The sequence below is a fragment of the Diplotaxodon limnothrissa genome, linkage group LG12 (genome assembly GCF_057381915.1).
Source record: "Diplotaxodon limnothrissa isolate DT_005_m linkage group LG12, D_limnothrissa_male_GT1.1, whole genome shotgun sequence".
Classification (NCBI taxonomy): Eukaryota; Metazoa; Chordata; class Actinopteri; order Cichliformes; family Cichlidae; genus Diplotaxodon; species Diplotaxodon limnothrissa.
Window position 1 is genome coordinate 17,497,210 of NC_140607.1, and position 14,004 is coordinate 17,511,213.

At 40.3% G+C, this 14,004-nt stretch overlaps 1 protein-coding gene across 1 annotated transcript in view; it reads left to right on the plus strand.

The window, feature by feature from the left end:
* The window catches only part of arb2a (ARB2 cotranscriptional regulator A), a 169,296-nt gene that overhangs the window by 75,721 nt on the left and 79,571 nt on the right, over positions 1 to 14,004 (plus strand). The window lies entirely within an intron of this gene.

The window sequence follows — 14,004 nt, forward strand, 5'->3', positions numbered from 1 at the left end:
GCCCTTTTGAATAAAAAAAATCACTTAAATAGAACCTGTCTGACAAAATAAAATTGGCTAGAAGATCTGAAAAAGCAACACATCCCGAGAAACAAAGTCAAACAGAATCCTTGACATCTGTTAGTCTGAGAGGGTTACAAGGCCATTTCTGAGGCTTTGGGACTCCACTGAACCATGATGAGAGCCATTGTTCACAAATAGAGACAACGGTGGCGAACCCAAGAGCGTAATGATGACTTATCCAGGAGTTCCCAAAAGAACCCAGAACATCTAAATAACTGCAGGCCTCACTTGCCTCAGTTAATTTCAGAGTTCATGATTCGACAATAAGGAAGAGACTGGGCAAAAAATGGCATCCATGAGAGAGTTCTAAAGTAAAAACCACCGCTGATCAAAAAGAACATAAAGGCTCATCTCACGTTTGCCAAAAAAAGCACCTTAATGATCCTCAAGACTTTTGGGAAAATATTCTCTGGACTCACGAGACAAATGCTGAACCTTCTGAAAGGTTTGAGTCACCATTACGTTCCGTTGTAACATTCAGACATGGTAGTCTGATGGTCGGGGGCTGCTTTGCTCCTTCAAGACCTGGACAACTTGCAGTAATATATTTAACCACGAATTCTGCTCTCTACCGGAAATTGCCGAAGGAGAATGTCAGTTTGTGCCCTGAAGAAAAGAAAAAAGAAGGTTTTGGAAGGTTATTTAAAGTCCACACAGAAATACAATTGAAATGCTTTGGCATGAACGGACAGGGGAAAACCTTCCAATGTGGCTGAATTAAACAACTTTGCAAAGAAGATGGGGGGAAATTTCAAATGCTGTATATTATTGCAGATGCTTGATTGCAGTTCGTGGCACAACCAGTTTAGGGGGCATTTGCTTTTTCATATAGGGCCAGTTAGGTTTGCATAACTTTTTTCGGTTAATAAATAAAATCATAATTTAAAAACTGCATTTTGTATTTGTCATCTTTGTCTACTATTAAAGTTTCTTTAATGATCTGATATGTTTTATTGTTACAACTATGCAAAAAGTAAGCTATAAAAAAGGGGGTAAATACTTGTTCACAGCACTGTAAAGACAAATACACAGTGATATTAGCATTGGCCTCCGCAGGAATACCGACACCAGGCTGGCGATGTGTGAAGCTTGGTCAAAAGATTAAGAATAAAAGTGTGTAGTCTCTTTGAGAAAGAAACTACTACAACTATTTAATTCGTTTTACCTTTTTAGACAATCTGCTTCATCACTATCTTTGGGTACTTCTCTGCACATCAAGAACAGGAGGGAAAGAAGGGAAAGTTGTCTTGATAAGGAAAGAATAGCAGTCCAACAAAAGTGTTGCTGAGATCTGCTGTGCAGCATGTAGATCTCTCCACCTTAAGAGTGACCTTAAGAGTGACAGTAGATAGATCAAAAGATGGTGGGAGGGAAGAGAATTTGACTTTGAATGATTCAAAGGAGAGGTTGAAAATAAACGTTTGGCTAGCTTCTTACCTTTATAACCCAGCCCTTCAGCTAAATGGGCCTACAATGTGTCTTTTGAGGTTTAGACTAAGGCCTCTGAGGTTAATGTTTTATTTTCTAGTCTTAAATTTACAATGGATTGTGCATCGCATAATAATGATCCAACTCTTTTGTAAGTGTTTTAGTGAGAGTTACCAACTGCAATAATGAAGGTTATGTGCAGATAATAAATGCAATATTAGTGGGTTATCCTTCCCAAGCCATAATAGCATTTAAGAGCCAAGCTTAGGTACTATTTGTTGTTTGGTTTTCATCCCAGAGAAATCAAAAAGTGCCTTTACTAATATTTGAGTAATACACTGTTTTCATCATAAGAGCATGCTATTATTAGTACCTGTATCATTACTTGAGTACTTCTTAAGTACTAATCATTTAAGTTGTTGGAAAGTTGTCTACTAGGGTATAATCTTCCTGAGGTGGGCTACAGGATGACTATTTCTGACTATTCCTGTACTCAAAGCAGTCTTTCTAGCGTATAGAAAGACTCAGAGTTGCAGTACATGTGTAAATATGGCTTTATTCTTAGAAACAGTGATTAGTTGCATTAACTGTCAAAATATGATTATGGTTAGTTTGGACTGCAATTTAAGAAGCTTGCTAACTAACACATTGCGCTAATTGTGTTTGCAGGCCTTTCTATGATCTGAGAGCAGGGTTTATTTTGCTGCAGGTTTCTTGATCTGGGGAATCGCTGTTAGACTCAGTACAACCAATATTATTATATCTCTCCTTTTTACTCAGGAAGGAGAGGAGGAAAGAAGCTAAGAGGATAGGGCCTTTCATGGGGGGATGAAAGGTGGCCACTTCTCATACTGGTGTTTTCAGGGATGTTTTATTTTCTTTGTTTTCCTTTCACCTACTCTTTTTTTGTTTTGTATTTTGTAATTTTAATTTGGCTGCTAAATATTCATGCACTGTTTTGTCTGTGACAGCTTCACAATCTCTTGGGCTTTTTCACTGTGTGACGAACACTAGCTTTTCTCTCGATTTGAATCTTTCTGTCTTTCTGTGTTTCTTTCACTCAGACTCTCTTTGCGAGGCTGTGTGCTTTTGTGATGTACAAAACATGCATATATATTATGTGCATATACAGTATGAATAATTAGCATATACCAGATGCAGTATGGGGGAAAACAACATTAAAACAGACACTTTAAAGATTCTTGTGTTCCCTTTTTGTGTCAGGGTATTCAGATATGTTCTTATCAAGTTTCTGCTGAGGCCATAGTAGTTTATGCCTTTAAATGTCAAATGCTCTTGACCTCATCTCGACACTAATACAAACACGTCAAATCAAGTCCAGATTTTATTTGGACCTCCACCATGTTTGACATTGGCCATTTTCACACATGCAGTGCAGACTTTAACTTTCTAGACATTACGTGATGGAGGTGCATGTGACCACAAATGCCTGATCCAGCTGTTTCAGACATTTGTCTTTAACAGGCCAGCTACACAAAAACCCGTGTGATGTTCGATTGCAGCCATTTGTAGTGAAGTGAGAATCACGTAGGTAATGCTTTAGTAAGTTCACAGTAGGTAGGCATTGCGTGTCTTCTATAGTGTACTAAACCATATTACCAGTAATAAAAACATAACCGTTGTTTGCAGTGTTCCAGCATGGTTCATGACATTTTCCAGATTTCATGTTTGAAAACAGCTATGAAAACTCTTATCCTTACCTCAATCTGTTGTGCGATCACCTTGGTTTCACCTGTCCAAAAGGTTTTATTCCAATATTAGACAGTATTTTCTAGTGAGATTGGACTTTTCTTATATTGTCCATATTTACATTCACAGAGGCATCTTTTGATCAGAGATCAAAACAGAATTCTGCTGTCATCCAGTTGAGTTAAATCTTGTGGATTTCTGTTATGGGTGTGTTAGCTCAAAAACATGTTTATATTTTAGACTCTTTAAAATAGCCACGCTTTGCTCTGCTTTGCACACTCTTGGCATTCTCTTGATGAGCTTCATGGCGTAGTCCTTGAAGGAGTTCCCAGAGATGCCGAAGCACTTGTTGGAACTTTGCCTTTACTTTGTGGTCCATCTCATCCCAAACCATCTCGATAGGGTTTAAGTCAATTGACTGTGGGGGCTATGTTATCTGGCGCAGCACTCCATCACTCTTCTTCTTGGTTAGATAGCCGGGAGGTTTGTTTGGGGTCGTTGTCCTGTTGAAAAATAAATGATGTGGACTATCATTTATAAAGGCAAACCGGATGGGATGGCATGCTGTGGTAGCCATGCTGGTTCAGTGTGCCTTCAATTTTGAATAAATCCCCAACAGTGTCACCAGCAAAGCACCCCCACACCATCGCACATCCTCCTTGCTTCACGGTGGGAACCATACATGTAGAGACCATCCGTTCACTTTTTCTGCATTGCACAAAGACACAGTGAGTTGAAGATCTCAAATTTAGACTCATGAGCCCAAAGCACAGATTTCCACTGCTCTAATGTCCATTCCTTGTGCTTCTTGGCTAAAAAAAATCTCTTTTGCTTGTTGCTTTTCCTTAATAGTGGTTTCTTAGCAGCTATTTGACCATAAAGACCTGATTCACACAGTCTCCTCTGAACAGTTGATGTACAGACGTGTCTGCTACTTACACTCTGTGTGGCATTTAACTGGGCTCTAATCTGAGGTGCTGTTAACTTGCGATTTCTGAGGCTGGTGTCTTAGAGGAATTTATCCTCAGCAGCAGAGGTGATTCTTGGTCTTTCCTGGGGCGGCTTTCCAGACTGACTGACCTTCAGTTCTTAAAGTAATGATGGACTGTCATTTCTCTTTACTTAGCTGATTGGTTCTTGCCATAATATGAATTCTAACAGTTGTCAAATCGGGCTGTCAGCTGTGTACCATCCTGACTTCACAACACAACTGATTGCCGCAACCCCATTAAGAAGGCAAGAAACTCCACAAATGAACCCTGACAAGACACACCTGTGAAGTGAAAACCATTTCAGGAGACTGCATCATGAAGCTCACTGAGATATAATACATAATTCCATATATCTTGCTTCATATATTTGATGTCTTCAGTCTGTATCTACAATATAGATAGTAGTAAAAATAAAGACAAACCATTAAATGAGAAACTTTTGACTGGTAATGTATATATATATTCAATGCAGTGCCCCATTGGGCCTGGAGCCTATGCCAGCTGTCATGGGTGAAAGGCGGGGTACACTCTGGGCAGGTTACCAGTCTATCACAGGGCTAACACAGAGAAACAGACAACCGTTCACGCTTGCATTCACACCTTTGGCCAATTTAGAATTGCTAATTAATCTAATCCATGCATGTCTTTGGACTGTGGGAGGAAGCTGGAGTACCCGGAGAGAACCCACGCAAGTACAAGGAGAGCATGCAAACTCCACATAGAATGGGACCAGCTGGTCGGTGGATTCAAACCCAGGACTTTTCTGCTGTCAGGCAACATTTCTAACCACTATATACACACAAACACACACGCAGAGCCCATATACAGTACAGAGCACTGTTGTGATTTTTTTTCTAGACTTTTCTCTGCTTCAAGGAATGTACTACAGAAATAACATAAAAATATACACATGGGATTTAAATCAGCCACTATGTATTTCTTACTTGTTATTGCAATCTCTTACCCACAAGCATGCACACACATACATATACATGCTTGCACACAGTCTGCTTAATTGAAGTGAAAGTAGTCCAGTGGGATGTGATGGGAGGTGTGCGTGTGTGTGTGTGTGTGTGTGTCTGTGTGTGTGTGTGTGAGCTGGCAAGTGGAGACTGGGGCCTTGTGGGAAGAACCATTTGACACATGAGAAGACCAAGAGAAAACAAGTTGTCTGTGGGTTAATTAATTACTATTCCCCTTTGCAGTTAATAAATACATTTCTGATCAAGCACTTCAAAAAGGCCTGCCATTAATTTCTCCCGCTCGCTCCCTGTGTAGCCAAGAATGTTAGCCCCTGTTTAGAGCACGCAAGTGTTTCACTGCAATTCAATTCTTTTAAAACCTTTCACAGTGTGTGCTGACCAATTATAGATATATCAAACAGTAAGTAACTGCCTCTGATTGAGAGACAGAGAAGCTTGTGCTACAGGGAGGAACATAGTTGCTCTTTCTGCACTTTGCCCTACCGTTTTCACTCTGTGTCCTTAAGCGATCACAGAATCCATCCATCCATCTCTGTTCACTGCTCCTCAGTTTCTCTTTCAGAGTCCCTAGGCTCTGACACTTGCTGTGATGCTTGGCCAGCCTGTTCCACCCTGCTCCACCCTGCCCCTTCTTGTTGTCTGTCAGCTGTATAGTTTTAAAGAAATATGGATCGTGTTCCCTCAGCTGCTGTCCTAAATTCCTTGTCCTTAGTCCAGCTCTTCTACAGTAACTACATAATAGAAGTTTTTAGCCCAGCTGTGGAGTACTATTTCTTTCTCTCCGTCTCCATGTCATGCACACACATACAAACACACACGACCCTGCTTGTTTGGGTTCCACATTTCCATTATGATTAGGACATTATCTCACACCAAACCAGAAAAAAAGGAATGGACAGAGGAGATAGAGCCATACAGGATGTGAAGGACCTGCATCCATCTCTCCCTCCGCTCGGCTTGTTTTTTTCATTATTTTTCGTTGCCAGGAGTTAGGGGGGTGGATGTGTAAGTGTAAGTGGTGGTGGTTCTGTTGAGGAAGGGTTGTCTAACCCACACTAACCTTCCCGCTCACAGAGTGAAAAAGGAGCACTCTTATTGGATAGGACAGGGCATCATTATATAAGGTCTTATGTAAGAATGCATCTGTCTCCTAGTACACAAATGTGTGGGTGCCAACCAGACAACCAGCCAGCCACCACAACAGCCCCTCAAAAACATGGTTACAGATTTTAAGTGCCCTCTTTGAATACAGCACATACATACATTACATGCTTGCAGAATATCTTCGAGTACACTTTCTGTTTACGGCCACCTGTTTCCATCTGCAGTAAATATACATAATATACAAATATATTTAAGTTCTCTCTCTGGGTGGTAATTGTTTGTGCAGTTTTATATAAGTTGTGGCTGGGTGTCAGATGTGGGAAGGGTTGCTTGAGGGTTTTTTTTATCCCCTCCTTATGGACCTAATTTTTATACCACAGTAAGCATTGTTTGCTGCACATCGTGGTATAGAGATTTGAATTTATAAGTTGGAAGTATGATTAAGAGCACTTGCATTCTCAGGCTTTAGGTTTCTTGCTTCTTTTTTGAAATCTTTGAACTTGTACGCAATCATCTTTACAATACTATATTTGACATGTCAGGTCCTGCCCTGCCTGTGGCGATCAGCAGGGCTGGACCCAGACAGGTGTCTGGAATGTGGTAACAGGTGTTTTGCAAACAATCCTGTTTCCTGTTGTTACCCATTTTAAAACTCTGGAATAGATAATAATGATACTTTTACATGAGTGTATTCTAATGATACATTATAATATCAGCATGCAGTTTGAATGAAAAATTGGCTCATGTACATTTAGAATGTCTTAATATTCAGTGCCCCTAAAGCATTTTTGTGAAAAAGATGATCCATGTTTTTTCAGCCAGATTTTTGTGTGTTCCTAAAAGCTTTTTGTGATGTCACAAATTCTTGGCGTTCTCAGTTTTTTGACTTTTAAAACTGTTCAGTGGGTTGAGGTGACCATGCTAGAAAATCCATCACAGTTGCCAAGTTTGGATTCTTTGTGGTCCTCGAACAGTTTTTGTAATGTTTGGAGGTATGCTTAGGTTCATTGTGTTGCTGCAGAATTAATCTTACTCAACTAAGATGCTAAAGAGAGGAAATTGTTTTTTGAGAATGAAGTGTTATTTTTCCTTGGCCAGGATGGAGTCATTTCAGTAAAAATATCCAGTGCCAACCTTCCTAGGCTTTAGTATTCCCCCATTGTGTTTTATTGCCAGTTCTGTTACTTCCATAAATCTAAAATTGTGTTCATCAGTAAATGTGATTTTTTTTTTTCCAGTTAGCCACTTCAAAATTCTTATCTTAGCCCATCCAAAGTATTTGGTCTTGCTTTACTTTTCCAAGCAGCGGTTCGGAAACCACTTTTTGTCCTTCTGAAACACTACTAGATTCAATTTTGAAGAATACTTTTATGATTTGAAACTTGTGTGAAAATTCAATATTTTTTTCACCTGCTGCAAAACAAAACAATATATTGGTATGATTGATGGTATGGTCACTTTTGCTCTGCCTTGGAAACAACTGATGTAATTTCCACAAAGTGTTTAACTAAGTGTCCTTCACTGCCTTTCTCATAAACAGTCACACGAGCCACTATCTGACGCTGAGGAAGCCCCTCTATTCTTTTTGTGATGCATTTAATTAGTTCTCATGCCATGTTTCTCACTACTCCAGTGCTACTTTGTTGGCATTGTTCTGCTGGAAACTTGAGACTCAGCCACATTTATAGTGTGTGAAAAATGACTGCATGAATTGGTCAAATCCACCTGACTGTTATCTGAATGTGTGATTAAATGGTACAACAACAAGAGGATTAAAGGGTTAGTTACTTAAAATGAATTTCTGATCTAAAGCTAGTTTTGAATTTATCTTCATTTCTTATCAGTATAGTATCTTAATGTTTATTTTTTAGCCAAGAAGCAATAATCTGGGTATTCTCACTGCCACTTTAAAAAAAATTTATATACATATATATATATATTCTTTACATGACATCATAGTTTAAGGTGCTCAGGGTTATATATGTTAGCTCATGAACTGTAATTGTTTATTGTTCGGCTACTTAGCAAAATAACTGCATGGAGCTCAGTTTAAGTTTCTTGGCATTTCACGCTTTCTTAACTCTTGACAAAGCTCAGCTGATTCTCAGATGTATTGGTGATGGCCATGTTAGCTAACATAGCACAAATATGAAATTATTGGATGTCTTCTCTTTGGTCAGTACTTGGGTGTTTTTCTCGCTGCAGCCATGCATGCGTGCACAGAGGTAAAATTGATACCGATCTTATTGCATTATATAAATCCCAGTCAGCCAGCAAACAAGTCGATTTCTCCAAAACTGTTGGAGCCTTCCTTTAAACTGTGTCAAGCTACACTCTTGACTCTTTAAGGCCGGCGCAACCTTCACCTGTGCTCATGAACACACAAGCAAAAATCACTTAAATTTGTTGACAAAATCTCTGCTCTGAAGTCGTCCATTCGAAAATCCCCTCATCTAATGCTGTATGCACGTCTCGCCTGCCTTCGAAACTCTAAGTGCTTGCCTGTCTCTTGCTTCTGGAGGGGATGAAGAGAAGGTTTGTTTTTATCTCAAGGTTCTCCATAGCTGGCGGGCTTGCAAGCGGTGCAGTTGTAGAGCAGTTTCCTGCATGTATGTCTGTCTGCTTGTGCTTATATGTGTGCGCGCGTGATTCTGTGTCTTCTGCACGGGCTCTGTGTTTGTCTGGTTGCATGTGTGTTTATGTGCTTGCACGTATGTATATGCACACTTCTGTGCGTCTCAGCCTTTGCCTGGAGAAGCCTGTATCGTCCTGAGCAGAACAGCTTGGTTAAGAGAGCAGCTATCAGCGCCACGTTAGGAGAGGAGAGGACAAGAGAGGAGGAGAGGGTGAGAGGCAATGATAAATGGCTGGGGCACACTAGCAGAAATTAGTGGAGCCGTATGCAAAGCTGTGGCGTTTTGTTTGATGTGAAACAAAAGGACCACCACGACAAAAGTGCCTGCCAGCCTGCACGGCAGGACAGCAGCCCTCAGGACATACACCATCTCCACTGACAAAGTGTGCATGTGTAATTGGATGTGTGTGTGTGTGTTTTGGTGCGCACTTGGGTGTGCACGTACGTGTTAATGCATGGCGCTGTTTTCTTGTCCTGTCTATATTATGTATATTATCTCTCTGTGTGTTTTTGTGGTCTGGTCGTAATGACAGACAATGCCTGGCCCTTTGTGTGCCATGAAAAGATATGGTTTCTTCCTCTGTACAACTACAGCATATTTGCTCTATTAAGCGGCTGAAATACAGCCGTCTAATTTCTTTGTGAATGAATAGGATCTTAGAGAGCGCCTCTCCTCTTAACATAGGATGTAAATTGAACTGTTTAAATGTCACGGCTAGCAAGCTGATTTGATTTGAATTGATTTGCTTGTTTCTGGAAAAAAAAAGACCCCCCTTGCCAAAACCTTAGCTGTGCTGGTTGCCACAGATAGACCAAGGTCTTTCTTTCCACCTCAACAACACATTGTAGGGCCCCTGAATTCTTCTATCTGCTGTGATTATGTACAAATGGCCTTCATTTGCCATCCATTTCAAAGCTGTAGTGCTGCATTGTGACTAGAGGCAGATGACGCAGACCAAATTACAGCGGGTTTGCTGCCTGAAAAGGATACTCACACAATAGGCTTTGTGAAGTATTCCCTTCAATACGTCGCCATTATTCTCACCTTTGTTGGTATTTCTCTCTATGTTTCAGGAGCATCTTTGGGTTCTAGATTGCATTTGTGGTGTTAGTGAAGAGTGGGGGGTTGAAAATACTTACCTCTTATGTCTCTCGTGCTATTCCTTCAATAATATCAAGGGTAATTGATTTTGTGATAGATTCGTTTTTTGTTTGCTTCCTAGGTTTGCTTTTAATTTCCTTCATTATTAATTATGTTGTTTTATTGTTTTGAAGTTGCAGGTTAATCGAGATCTCAGGAGCATAAATGTAAAAATAGGGATATTTTTTGCCTCTAGATTAAACTGCCTTTCTCACTTTAGTCAGATTGTTTACACAGTAAGCAGACGAGAAGTAGTCTAAATGACTTCAGTTACCAAGAATCTTCCTAGAAAACAGTTGCTCCCAGTTGCCTATTGACTTTTTTACCTTCTTCTTTCCTGTTTTCTGCTAGCATCTGATATACTTTTTAGTTTGTCTTTCAAACTGTCTTATTGGTAGCTACCACTAACTGGCCAGCTAACTAGTTAGTAGTTGATATCTTATGAGCAGTGTTGGGTAAGTTACTTTAAATTAGTAACTTAGTTACATTACTAGTTACTTCTATCAAAAGTAACTCAGTTACTTCAAGTTACTCGTTACTTTCAGAGTAACTAGTTACTAGGGAAAGTAACTTTGGTTTTACTCAGAATTCTCTTGTTAATGTGTTGCTTCCGTAACTGGATACCCAGCAAGATTGCCAGTCTTCTAGCTTGCTTACTTGCCACAAGTGCACTGTGCCACCTACCAATAGAAAGGAAAAAATAATGTGCACATTTCCACGAGAGAAATCCCACACCTGATTCTATCCTAGCCTGCTTTTTACATCCAACACAAAAACTGCAGTCGTGGTGCTTTCGATTGTACTCAGAACTCGGAAATTCTGCCTTCTGAATAGGAAGATGTAGGTAACACCAGACTGCAGATGAGCTGCATACAGAGCTGGACTGGGACAAAAAAATCGTCCCGGGCATTTTGACTAGAGACCGGCCCACCATTATAGGAAAAATCATAAAGCCTTTGAATGAAAACAAACACTGTTGTGACAGTGATGTACACTGTTCTGATGGTATATATGTATCAATCTATCAATTGTTTGTTGCAAGACTCAGATAATTATTTTTTTAAAAGTGAGACATTTTAAATGAGAATAAGAAAGTATTCCCTTGTGCCCCCTTTCCCTTTTAATGCCCTACATGGACCCCTGGCAACACTTTGCTAGACCTGCCCCTGCACAGTTACCAGCTGTCAGCTACCTAAAAAAGGATAATGGTGTTATTTGTCTCTCAGAAACAGTTCATAACTTCCCTTCAACTCATTCATGTCACCTAAAAGGTAAACCTGTTTCTCCATCACAGCTCTGATGATTCAGTAAGGACATCTCCTGGTTTCATCTTCATGTTTCCCTCTCATCACATAACCAAACCGATATCATGACCAGCAGGTTTACAGCTGTGGCTCCAGCCAACATCAGCTGATACTAGAAATTAATATTAAATAAATTCTAACAACAGCTGATCAAACGTGCTGCTGTTGTTTACCGCGACATCCGCTGGTTTCCTCTTTCTGCCGCAAAGTGGGCGATAAATAAACAAGAGAGAAAAGCCGATCAGCTGATCATTGATCAGTTTCATGATTGAAGTAGAAACAGGAGAGGGAGGGTGAGAGGATGAGAGAAGAAGCTGTGCAGCGTAAACACAGAATAACTCCAGCTTTGTGTCTTTTTCATTGTAGCTGAAGTCCGGGACAAACTGTTCCTTTTCACCTCAATACGAAACACGTAATATTTTCTCTGAATACGAGACGATTCCGTTTTTTACGGCACGGTTGTCAACTCTAATAATTAACCTTATGAACAAAATAAAGTTCAACATCAGTAACATAGCACCCACCCAGCTGTATAGAAACTCCGTCATGCTAGCTAGCACGCAGTACGAAAAAGTCAGCATAACGAAAATAAACTCCACCTAACCCTGGTTCATATCTGACCCAGATGGACTGCAGGTTATAACTTCTTACCTGAAGTTCAGTTCACCTGACACTCTTGGACCAGCAGCCGCTTCGGGTCTCTCCTCTTGCCTCCTTTTTCCTTCATCCACCTGCTGGCTTCCACCACTTGCTAATGTTATTGAATCTGTGGAAGGTCCGCGATAGCCACCACACGAAGTAACGAATAACGAGCCTATCTAAATCCCAGTAACGAGTAACGCGTTCCCGGTTTTGGGATAATAACTAGTTACCGTGCTCGTTACCACAATAATAATGTAGTTACTGTAACGCGTTACTTAATAACACGTTAGTCCCAACACTGCTTATGAGTAAAAAAAAAGGCTTTTAAGTGCCATTGAATTTAACATTGATTAAAAAAGTATGTAAAACCTTTTTGAATCCCAAAGTTTCCTTCTGTTTTGCTACCGCCTTTCACATTTGCATTATTGCAGTCAGTTGTCTTTTTCCACATTTTTAGTAATTATCCGATGCCAGTCAGAGAGATTAATATAGAGTGTTTTTACAACACAGCAAAGGTAGACAGGCAAGAGAAGCTCTGAAAAAAGTGATGTGTTTAATGTTTTAACAGCTGTTTCCCTGAACTTTGTTTCAGCTGAAGGGCTACTGCAGGTGTGGCTAGGTAGATGCTTATCTGAGACGTAGCCAGCTACCAAGGCCAATTCAAGGTACCAGTTGTTATTCCAGACTTTTTACAATCTGGGGAATTTATATATCTTGTTTTGATCAAAATTTTCCTATAGTGCATTTAACAGCCCAGAGGCAGACAGAAGCTGTTGCTTTCACCTGAAGCTGTGATGCCGGATCAGTCAATACACTTTAGGACTTCATTTCCTCAGTTCCCTCTTTCTCTCTGTATGTATGAAGGCGTGTGCGCTTTTCTCAACAGTTCGGTAAGCTGCTGTCATTTTATTATAGACATCTGCTTATAAGCAACAAAGTTGTCAGTTTCCTGAGTGCAACAGTTATCTTGTACATAATAAAGATGCTCCTTCTAATTTGTCTATATTAGACTTTGATTGGCACCAATTTTAGACTCCAGCAGATGGAGGCATTACTAAATGTTGGTTATGAATCGTTTGTCTGGTCTAGTCCTTGGTCTGACCATCCATGGTTTTCAATGGTCGAGCAAGCTTTCACTAGCTCGTCCCGGTTACCCACTCCTCTCCTTTATTATTATTTTTTCAAAACACAAAGATGTTGCCATGGTGATGTAATTGAAAATCATTACATCTCAAACAAGTATTGTTGAGGTGACTATTCACAAGTCTCACCTTTTTGTCTTCCTGTTTTTTTTCCCCTTCCTAGTAAAAAGGAAGTGCAAAATCCATCTGTCCTTAGTGCATCATTGTGCAAAGGCTCTTTTTTAATCCCTCTTGCGCTGCCCATCCACCCCATAGCCAAACCTATTCAACACAGGGTCTTATTCACCACTTTATGATATAAAACACAGAGCTAGTTAAAGTTCATTTGAGTTCAGTTAAATCTTGAGGGATTCATCATTACATATTTACTGGCTGAGGCTGATCTTGCTGTAAGGTTCTACCCTCGTCCCATTGATCTAGTGCGCATGTTCACTCCCGAGGTTACAGGACGTGCTTCCATTTGCATAAGGCCCTGGGCAAGGTTCTTTCCACCATTGATTGGCCTGTCCATGAGCGCCCCGTGCCTTTTCACATTGATCACTTTGTTTTTTCCCGGAGACAGTGCTACTCAGAGTTCAGCTGCAGCTCTAGCATATCAGACCTGCCGGAGGAAGAGAGAGAGGGACCGACGGAGGGAGAAAGGAGAGAAAAAAGAAAGAGAGGGGCAAGATGGAGTCATAACTGATAGATGGAAAACCAATAATAATGCACCGATATCTTAATACTTTGCATACTTTTTTCTATGAGTTTTAGAACTATCAAAGTATGAAACACTTTCCATTGCCACCTACGTTATCCCTCTTTCAGCCCGTGTTTCCTCGAGTAAGCTGCTTAAGAAAGTAGGATTCAGTAAAATCGCA